The 10,000-nt window shown below is 58.5% G+C and overlaps 1 protein-coding gene across 7 annotated transcripts in view; it reads right to left on the reverse strand.

Moving 5' to 3' along the window:
- EBF3 (EBF transcription factor 3) overlaps positions 1-10,000 on the reverse strand; it is a 116,593-nt gene that overhangs the window by 17,274 nt on the left and 89,319 nt on the right. The window lies entirely within an intron of this gene.

Genomic DNA, 10,000 nt, shown 5'->3' on the forward strand with positions numbered 1-10,000 from the left:
CCGAGCCCGGCCCGGCAGCTAAGGAAAACTAAGGCACCTGCGTATCAGCCGCCCTCACTTCCCGGACGGCTGCGTCTCCAGGGACGGGGAGCCCGGAGACAGACTCCCCACGGCGGCGGCTCCGGGGTGGGCGAGGGGCCCTGGCCGTCCCGCAACCCCCGCGCCCCCCCACCAAGGCTGTCCCGACAGACGGGAGCTCCCTCTACGTATAAAGAGCCTCCAAACAAGAGGAGAGGCCGGCCACTGAAACCGCGCTCTGTGCACGAGAGGTCTCGCGCTGGCCGTCATCCTTTCCCCGAGAAAGAAAAGTCAAGTGTCCTGGTGCTGCTAAACCTCTTAGAGACGGTCTTTCAAGGAAAGGTCTTAAAACCCAAACAGGCAACATAACGCTCTGTGGAGAACCATCCCGGCAATGGATTTGCACACTCTAAACCAGCGTAAAATCTCTGTTCAGACAGAAGCTGAAGAATGAGCTCTGAAAGTAATACCCGCCCCCCCAACTCCCAAGGCTGGGGGTGTTCCTGCTGCGGAAAGACCCCCGCCCCCGTGCCGCCGAAGCCAGCCAGCCCCCCGCCCCACCCCCACCGCGGGCCCACACTCCCAGCCGTCCACTCACTCCCTCGGGGCCCGTCCTCCTCCCCGAGGGTGGGGCCGCCACCCTGTGTCACGGCACCTAACCTGCCCCACGCGAGGTGCACGGCAGCAGGAGGGGTCGCCACATTTTTGACGGGGGGGGGGGGGGGGGAGGCCAAGGTGAATGTGACACCATCCTCCGTCCACACAAACGTTTAGGTGAATGTGACACTGTCCCGTGTCCACCCCAAGGTTTCAGCACCTGTGATTACCCACGTGTCTGTGAGCTGGTGAACTGCACGGTACTCAGCCTTGCAGAGGAACGAAGATCTGACGTGGGCTACCGTGCGGCCGACGTGCCACCGAGTGAAAGACGCCAGTCGCAGAGGGCCGCGTGCTGCGTGATTCCATTTACGTGAAACGTCAGGAGAGGGCAAGTGCACAGGAGGGGAGCTGGGGGCGCAGGGGGAGGCAAGGGACAGGAACGGGGAACGCCCAGGGACCGCTCACGGGTACAGCGCTCCTTTCCGTGCAGTGAAAGTGTTCTTGAATGAACAACACTTGCACAACTCTGTCCACAGACTAAAACCTACGAAGTATACGCTTTGGGTGAATTTTATGCCACGTGAATTCCATCTGCATAAAAAACTAGATTTCAAGTGAAGGTAGCATCTCTAATCTGGATTAGACTACACACCAGCTCTCCCTCCACCGAGGAAAACGCTCTTCCTGGTCGTTCCTGGTCGGAACGTCGTCTCGTGATAAGGGCGCTGCCGGCACTTCTGTAAAGAAGAGAGGTCTACCCAGGGGTGAAGGAGGCCGACCCCGGCTTTGGGGAAGGGGGGTTCACAGGGAAGGCCTCCCATTTACGGAGCGTAACGGCTTCCCAACGTCACTGCCCTTTGCAGTCTCCACTCAGGCGGCCCCCACTCCTGGTTTTCAAGCTGGGTGAGGAACAGGAATGTTCTAAGGCAGAGCCCTCGAGGCCATCACCGAGATTAACGTAAATGCTACTAGGATCCCCAACCACAGTCCTTGCACACAGGACTCTGAGTTACGTGCTCACGTAAAACGGTTTTGCTTCCATACAAGGTGTCCTGAAATCCCACGGCGTACTGGGATCGGAAGGCCCCTGTGGCCTCACGGGACCTCCCCGCCACCCCGCAGCCCTGCCTCTCACCCAGACTGGCTCGGAGTTCACGCTCGGTCCACACTCTTCTCCCTGCCTGGAAACTCCCCACCCCTGCTGCCCACGTCCAGGGCGGCCTCCCCAGCCACCCGCACCACCTCCCTCCTAGGAGACCCCCGGTGCCTCGGCTGTCCCTTCCTCACAGAACTTAGCAACTTTTAGCACTGTTTTATTCACTTCTTTTCCATATCCTGTTCCGTTCCCGTAAGACTGTGAGTCAGCAAGACTATAAACGGGGCTCATGCATCAGACATCGGCCGGGTGCGGCCCAGAACCCGGCATCACGGCTCCTTCCTCTGCCGAGGAACCCACCGTCGAGGGCTGCCTCACCCCGAGCACCCGTGAGACCCAGACCCCTCCTTCTCCGAATCGCCTGCAGGGCCCCGCTGAGTACCTGGTGCGGGTGGGCATCGGGCAAACCCTGAGTGTTTTCCGACACCAGGCTAAGTTCCAAATCGCGTGGACAGGGAGCTTCACTATCGCGTCCTTCCACACCCTGCTCGTCTTTAACGTCGTTCCTGGTAATCGTGTGTTCCAAGGGCAGAGGACAGGTGCCGTGAGCCTCTGCAGAACTCTGGGCCGTGAGGGGCGGGGGCGCGTGAGGGGCGGGGGCGCATGGTTGACGGGGGTGCAGGGCCCCAAGCACCCAGGCTGTTCTCCACGGCACCCTGACGAAGCTCCAGCAACCTGGGGCGCTGTCGTGGGGGCTGTGACAGTAGAACGTCAGCATGAGCACCCCCCCCCCCGCCCCAGGCAGGGAGCCGTGGGACACTGCACCGCCACACCTCGTTTTCGTGGTATTTAAACAAGTCAACTCTGAAACGACCTCTGAATTTACAGGCTTTAGCCCGGGAACGTGCTGTCGTCCAATGCCAGGTACGTGGTAAAGCCACGTCACGTAGCTCCTACACCCACAAAACCGCTGTGGTGGCTGCAATCCCTTGACCTGGGGCTTGTCCACCAGCCCAGCACCGAGGGGCCTAAAACTTTACATGGGATGTTTCTGTACCGGGGAGGGTTCGTTAGAAAAAGCACCAGTTGGTCTCCAACACCAGGGATGGACTGACTTTTTGTGGGAAAGCCTGTGGCTGCCTGCCAGCGCCGGGCACCCAGATCCACAAGACTGGAGAGGGGTCCGACCCTGCAGGCCCCCAGCCCCCCACCCTCCGTCCAGTGTCCCTGGGGCTGCGATGAGGAGGTCGGAGGGGCATCGGGCAAGGGCCTTCTCCTCGGAGAATAAGGTGTGACAAGACAGAGAAGGAATCTGGCAGAATCCCCCGCATCTGGCCACCTCGGGGTCCTGACCTAGGTCCTCAAGGGTCATCCGACGCTCAGAGCGGGAGAGGACCCCGGCCCTGGGACCCACGCTCGGCAGCAGGGTTTCCGTGAGTGGGAGAGGTGAGGCAGGCCCGCCGCACGAGGGCAGGGAAGGGGGAGTCTGCACAGGAGGAGGGACAGACAGACCCACCGCCAGGCTGCACCTTAAAGAAACTCCCTCTAAAGATGATTTACACCAATGCTTAGCACAATCTGCAGCGGCCAATTGTCTCCACGGGAGTTTCTGTATTTAAAGTTTAACACGGTCTGTAATGAGCCTTCCAGAGCATACGTGCAACACCACATACACTCAGGTCCCTGGTGGGGCCAACTTACTCCGTATGCTCGTTAAGAGTATTTGAAACTTCTATTTTTTTGCGGGGGGGGGGGGGGGGGGGGGGGGAGCAAATCGTCCGCGTCACTAATAGCTTTCCACTTTGTTCTTCTTTTATTGAAAAACCATTCTAAGAAAAGAATCACTCATTTTGCATTTTCTACAATGAATCAGAAAGGCCCAACTGATCTGAATGATCATTTCTTACAAGTACTTTTCCTCAGGCTGAGCTTTTGGGATCCAAGTCACCACGGAACAAGTGTGCACGGACAGGTGCGCAGACCTTCCCCGAACAAAGCCCAGGCCGCCCCGGAGCTCGCAGGGTGTCCCCGTCCCAGCCTGTGCGGCATGCCACAGTGGACCGCACTCGCTGTCCACGTCGAGCCTGGGCCCTGCACCGTGCCCCGCGTCCAGCCAAACGGACCCGGCGGGAGGAGGCCGTGGCATCCCTGCCGGGGCTCGGCGACACGTAGTCCTGGCTTCTGTTCTCCCAGGATCACAGAGACACCTGACCTAGTCCCCTTCTTTAGCGCTGAAAGCACCACACGCTTCCGTCTAAGGTTCTCCATCGAAAGGTTGTTCCGACGCCTCCCTTGGTCTCCATCGCCGGACTCGTAGATTTTCGCCAGGGTGAGTTGCGGGATTTTATTTGCACATTTGTTATCTCTGCTTTGCTGTGCGCTTCAGCTGACTGTATTTCACGTTGTGCTTTCGAATGGGGGGTTCACCCGTTCCCCACCCCCGTGCCCTTTCCAAGCTGTTCTCAGAAACGCGCGAGGCATCTGTGCCAACCAGAGGCTCGGAACAGACCCCCCGCACGTGAGCCCATCCCCTTCCGTGACTCTCCCCGTGGCCCCCCGGGCGCGCAGGGAAGCCAGGGAGCCTGCCTGTGCCGGGGACTCAGCGGGCAGAGGGCCAGGCCCCCTCCTCCGCCCGTCCACGTCTCGACGACCACTGAGTGAAACCCGGATGACCCTTTTGTCCTTTGGGGAAGATAAATGGCTGTGTCCTCTCGGCTACATTTTGTCAGGTTTGGTGCCGGAGAGTCAATACCTTCACCTTGACATGGAAACTTCGTGATTTATCAGTTGGTTTCTCCTCCTGGGTTAGCGCGGCCCCGGGAAGCGCGGCCAATCGGGGCGCAGGGAGCGGACTTTGGTCACAGCCACTTGGAAAACAACCACAGCCCCTCTGATGACAGACAAATGTGTCTTGTTAGCAACTGCCCAAAAGCGCTTGACTTGTACTAATAACAAAAAGGCCATGCTGGTCACCGTGGGTCCAAAGACGAAGCACCCTGTCACCAGCCTGGTTGGGAAATTAGCAAATAATGTTCTTTTCCTTGATAAATGGGTGACAGCTCCCTCTCACCAATCATTTTTAACATTTTGATGCATGCCTACGATCCCACTGGAGGAGCAGAAAAGTTTACTGGCCCTCAATTTTCAGATGATGAATGGAAGTCTCTAAATGTGCGATTTCTGTATGAGGTATAGTTCATTTTAAGCAATTCTAGTAAATGGGTGTCACTGATTAGGACAAATAGTCTACTTGTGCAATAGCACAAGCGGTGTGTCTCATTCTCTGGGCCTCCTTCGAGACAGGAGGCAAGGGGACAGCGGTGACCCCGGGAGCCCTCCCAGCGCCAGGCCTGAGACGGGCATGTTGTGGATGTCCACACCGCCAGGGCCCAGGCAGCATGCCGGCAGGTTCACTGATGTCCACCTGGCCTCATGCTGAACCGCACAGTGCAGAGGGCACCAGGTGGGTGCCCTCCCTTCCCCCCGGGCCCCGAGGAGTCCTGCCAATGACCCCAAAGACGACCAGCCAGCCCCAGGCACACACCGTCCCAGTCAGAGGGCAAAACTCTGCCCTCTAGGGGCGCCCGGGGGGGCTCAGTCGGCCGAGCGTCCAGCTTCAGCTCAGGTCACGATCTCGCGGTTTGTGAGTTCGAGCCCCGCCTGTCGGGCTCTGTGCCGGCAGCCCGGAGCCTGGAGCCTGCTTCGGATTCTGTGTCTCCCTCTCTGCCCGTCCCCCACTCACACTCTGTCTCTGTCTCTCTCAGAAATAAACATTAAAAAGAAATCCGCCCTCTACCGCCAGCATGCAAACAAACGACAAGAGCCCGGGCTCTTGAGCCCAGCTGCGTTGGGACAAGAAATGGCGGTGGGTGCAGGAGCTGTGCGCGAGGCAGACAGCTGTCCCGGCCCTCCGACTCCGGACAGGCCCGGACACGGCCTGAGCTGAAAACACAGGCCCCACATCACAAACCTCACAGAAAAGCCAAGGCGTCTACCTGCCAGGGACCCTCCGACCGCCGGGTAGGAGCCGTGAACCCCGTCGTGGCCAACAGAGAGGAGCAGACAGGGAACAGCCAAGAGCCACGGGGCCTCACTGGCCACAGCAGACGGTTCCATGGCTGGAAGCTTCCCCAAACTCCAGGGCCCGTAATTACAGTATTTGTTTCTCCACCAGGTCCACGCATGTGGTTAAATATTTGTCATTGAAATAGTCCGGTGGCTTCCACTGACGAGAAGCCATCAGCATCCAGTTTAGCACAGTGGAAACAGTGTGATGGGGGAGGGGGGGACTAGGAATCATTTGTGCTGTGGGTACAAGTAATCTGTCTGAAGAGCGCCGGCCGGGGGGACGGCTGGTTGGGGCTGCCTGTGGTCGAAGGGCACTATTGACTCTACAGCGTGTCACCGTGCTGTTGACAGAATCACATCTGAATGCACACAAAAGATCTTTAAACCACTTCAGAAACATGAGTGCCTTTCAAGGGGTGACAGGAGGTGGGGGGTAAACGGTGGAAGTCTGCCGGAGGCCACAGAAGGCCCTGGGCGCAGAAACAGTCACCCCATAGGGCCAGGACAACACCTGAGGACAGGGCGGTCCCCGCCTTGACACGTCCCCCGATTGAGGCACAATCTGACTTCAAACAAACGACAACACAAATACTGTATCGGAAAGAACACAAACTGTTAGCAATTACTGGCTGAGTAGTGATTTCACAAGCCGGAAACTGAATGCACATCTTTGTGCAGAAAATAATCGTTTTCATGTCCCCGCCAAGCAAACGCACTGCAGACCTGAGCCTGGCCCACGCGTGCAGCACTCCGGCTCCCGCCGCGGCCACTCTGGACATGCCCTTAACTGCCAGGACCTTGATCCGTAACTGGCTTTGGCCTGTGGCACACAGTATGTCGTCTCCCGGTAATTTGTGATAATTTCTGTAATTGAGCAAAAGAAATCTCTAAAATGAAGGTGGGTCAGCCAAGCATTCAGGCGCAGGACGTCAACCCTAAGAGCCCCCCCACCCCCACCCCGGGACACCCGCGGGACGACGCTTGAAGGGGAGCCACGACGGACCAGCTTCGGTGTGTCTGTGCCCCAGGAAACAGTTTCGCCACGTGGACGCTTCGCGGCAACAGCGACAGTCACATTCGTGCAAGAACGCCTCACACGCGGAAACGTGTCTGTGAAACGAGTTTTCGTTCTAACGTAATTTCAATTAGAAGCGTACAAATCCCAATTTGTCTCAATCAAGTAACGCGGCAATACCTACATCCTAATTGAAAAATTATTTCTTACTGCTCTTAACAACTCGATGTGTTTCTCCTGGCGAAGTTATGAATGTGAAACCGTTTGGTCTGCCCATACCAGGAGTTTCTCAGGTAGGCTACCCTAGGACTAGTTTAATTACTATTAAACAAGCAAATGACACGCTATCAGACAAATATTAAAACAAGCATTGCGCTCAGTTATTAATTTGCACGATTCACTTTTAAATGCAGCAAATATCTCATTAATTTAATTTTAGGTGCCTACCCGTTTATATTGCATTTTACAGTCTAAAAGGCAATTTACTATTAACTGGCAATTACATACAGAGTGATTGTTAATTCTGCTCCTAAGTGCTAGCCGCTTGAAAATTGTTCTCTCTCTCTCATTTTTGACCTTCTTACAACAGGGGTGAGACGCACTGGGAATACAAAGGACCCGTGTGGAGGAGCCGGACAGGTCACTTGTGACTCCTTCTTTTAATTCACCATGCTAATCAACTGAACTGCCACTACCTCCCAAGGTAATTCGGCCTTGATAGCGGTTCAAAGCAGCAGGCCAGAGGGCCCGGAAGGACGGACGGATGGACGGCCCGGGGCGGGGGCAGCAGAGAGCACCCACACCCACTCCGGGTTGACTGATCGGGTCTGGTTCTGAAAAAATCTGGTGTTTCTCAGATCACTGTAAACAGATCATTTAGGCCTTTTGCGTCTGGCGGGCGGGGCCCCTCCTCCTCGGGCAGGTTCATTATCCCCGGGGCCTGGCTGCCTCGGCCGGGAAGGTTCACCGTGAGGGTGTCCCGGCAGCCTCCGGGACTGATAGGAGCCAGATGCCCAGGGGACGGCGCCCTCCCTGCAGGGGCTGCGCGCCCGTGTCCCGACGTCCAGAAGGGCTGGCTCGATTTTCAGGGGGGAGAGTGCAATTCCCAGTGATTACTTCATTGTCCCCATCAATTTCAGGGCAATGCAAATCAGACAGAAGCTTCCAGGTCAGACAGGTTATGACCCCACCTTTCCTCTGCTCCCTGAGAGTGTACGGGGCCCCGTATCCCTTACACAGCGTTTGAAATGTATATTCCCGTTAATGATTGAGGCTGGGGGTGGGGGGTGGGGGGGCAATAGATTAGCCTCCCGCTCGGAAAGCCTGAGCTCACTGAATGGCCTCATTGAAACGCCCATTCGTGGGAGAACTCTGCATGGGCAGAGGGGACCCTGAACCCGTGGCCCTAGAAGCCCAGTCAGCGTGGGGGTGGGGGACACGACGTCCACCCCGCAGAAATGGAAGACGGCACCAGGGACAGCGGGTGGCAGCCGGCACTCTTGGGGGATAACCCTGGAGCAGCCCAGACCCGGGAGAGGAAGCCAAGGAAGGTGTTGTGCACCGAGAGCCACCCCGGCACCCAGCCAGCCCCCCCACCAGGGCAATACTGCTCCTAGGGGCCCTGCACACGTGACCCCTGCTGGCCAGTGACAGGCGGCCCCACCCCCACACAGTTTCTCATTTCCCTGTGCTGGTCTCCAAAGCTCAGCCCGGCCCCTCCTGCAGCCAGAGAGCAGAACCGGACCTTTCTGTCATCACGTCCTTCTCAAAACGCCACTGACCCGCCCCCCCCCCCACCCCCACCCCACCCCACCCAATCCTGCAGATGCGAAGGTCTGATCTATGACAGCAGCCCCTGAAGGCACCGCTGAGGCCTCGAACCAGGATGATGGGCAGAATAACTGCTGTGGGAGAGCCCATCCTCCGTGTCTGTGCAGATGGGCAGGTCGGGCTGGCCGCATTCGGACACGCTCACGGCAGGGCCTTCCACCAGCCAGGACGCCCATGTCACGTGGCAGACGCGTGAGCCCACACACAACACGGCTGTGAGGAGACAGGAAATGTCTCCTCCTTGGACGAGCCGAGGCCCCTGACGGCGGTCACCCTGACCATCCACAGAAGGTGCCGCCTGTGAGAGCCCACCTGGGGCAGACGTGGCCCCTAAGTTCTCCCTGACCTACACAAAACCCACGGGGGCAGGCCGGCGAGAGAGTGGGACTCAGGGGTCAGGAGGCACCGGGCCCAGGACCTCCGGCCAACACCAGGCAGAGGGGAGCTTGCACAGCGTCAAGTTCACAGGCCAGAGACGTGCGGCGCCCGTGAGCTGTGAACACGGAGGGGCACCGAGGCCCCACTGGGTACAGGACGGAACTCTGGCCACACCGCCCAGGGACCTGGCACCTGGCTGGACCCACCACCCAGCACTCGTCGGAGACGCGTGGACACTCCCAAGATGCCCCACGTTGCATAACCCCATTTTGCATGAGACACACGGGGGGCCTCACAGACTCGAGGAGCTGACCCTCTCAGCGTCTGGATCTTCCCAGGGAGCCAAAAGCGCCCAGACCCCAGCAGAGGGCCCAGGATGCGCACCCATAGCTTTTCGCTACGTCCACTTCCCCCTTGTTCCTTGGCAGTTCTGGGCTCCTGGGAGCGTGTGCTGGTCCCATAGGAGGAACAGCCCTTAGCGTGGACACCTCCTCTCCCACCTTGACCGTGTGGCAGGGCACTGGGACAGACAACAGAGGAGGAAACGCCCCCCGATCGAGGACCCCAGGTATCGCTGGCGGCCAAGCTGTTAAGGGTCTGGACGCCTCTGGGGACGACAGTCATGGCTCTGAGAGGACCCAAGTCAGGCCCACCCCTGAGATGATGTCGGGCCTATGGGAAGCGGTGCTGGAAGAATCTTCAGTTTTCGTCCCACACCCATTCAACCCTTCCTACAAGGGGGAGTGCGTGAGTAAGCTCTCCTTCCTCTTCACACCCCTACGCGGACAGCGTCCCTCCACCCACCCCCCGCCTGGTGGACAGAGAGGCCCACATCCCAGAGGAAGGGAGGCCACACCCGCTCTGGGGCATCCTGCAGCCAGTGACGGCATGTTGTCAAGCCCGCGCCCAGCCCAGGCTCCCGGCACGGACCCCCCTGCCCCCTCACCACGCCACCACGTCAAGGCCACGGTAGGAATAGAACAAGCGCCCATCCC

Source organism: Panthera leo, chromosome D2 (genome assembly GCF_018350215.1).
Source record: "Panthera leo isolate Ple1 chromosome D2, P.leo_Ple1_pat1.1, whole genome shotgun sequence".
Lineage (NCBI taxonomy): Eukaryota > Metazoa > Chordata > Mammalia > Carnivora > Felidae > Panthera > Panthera leo.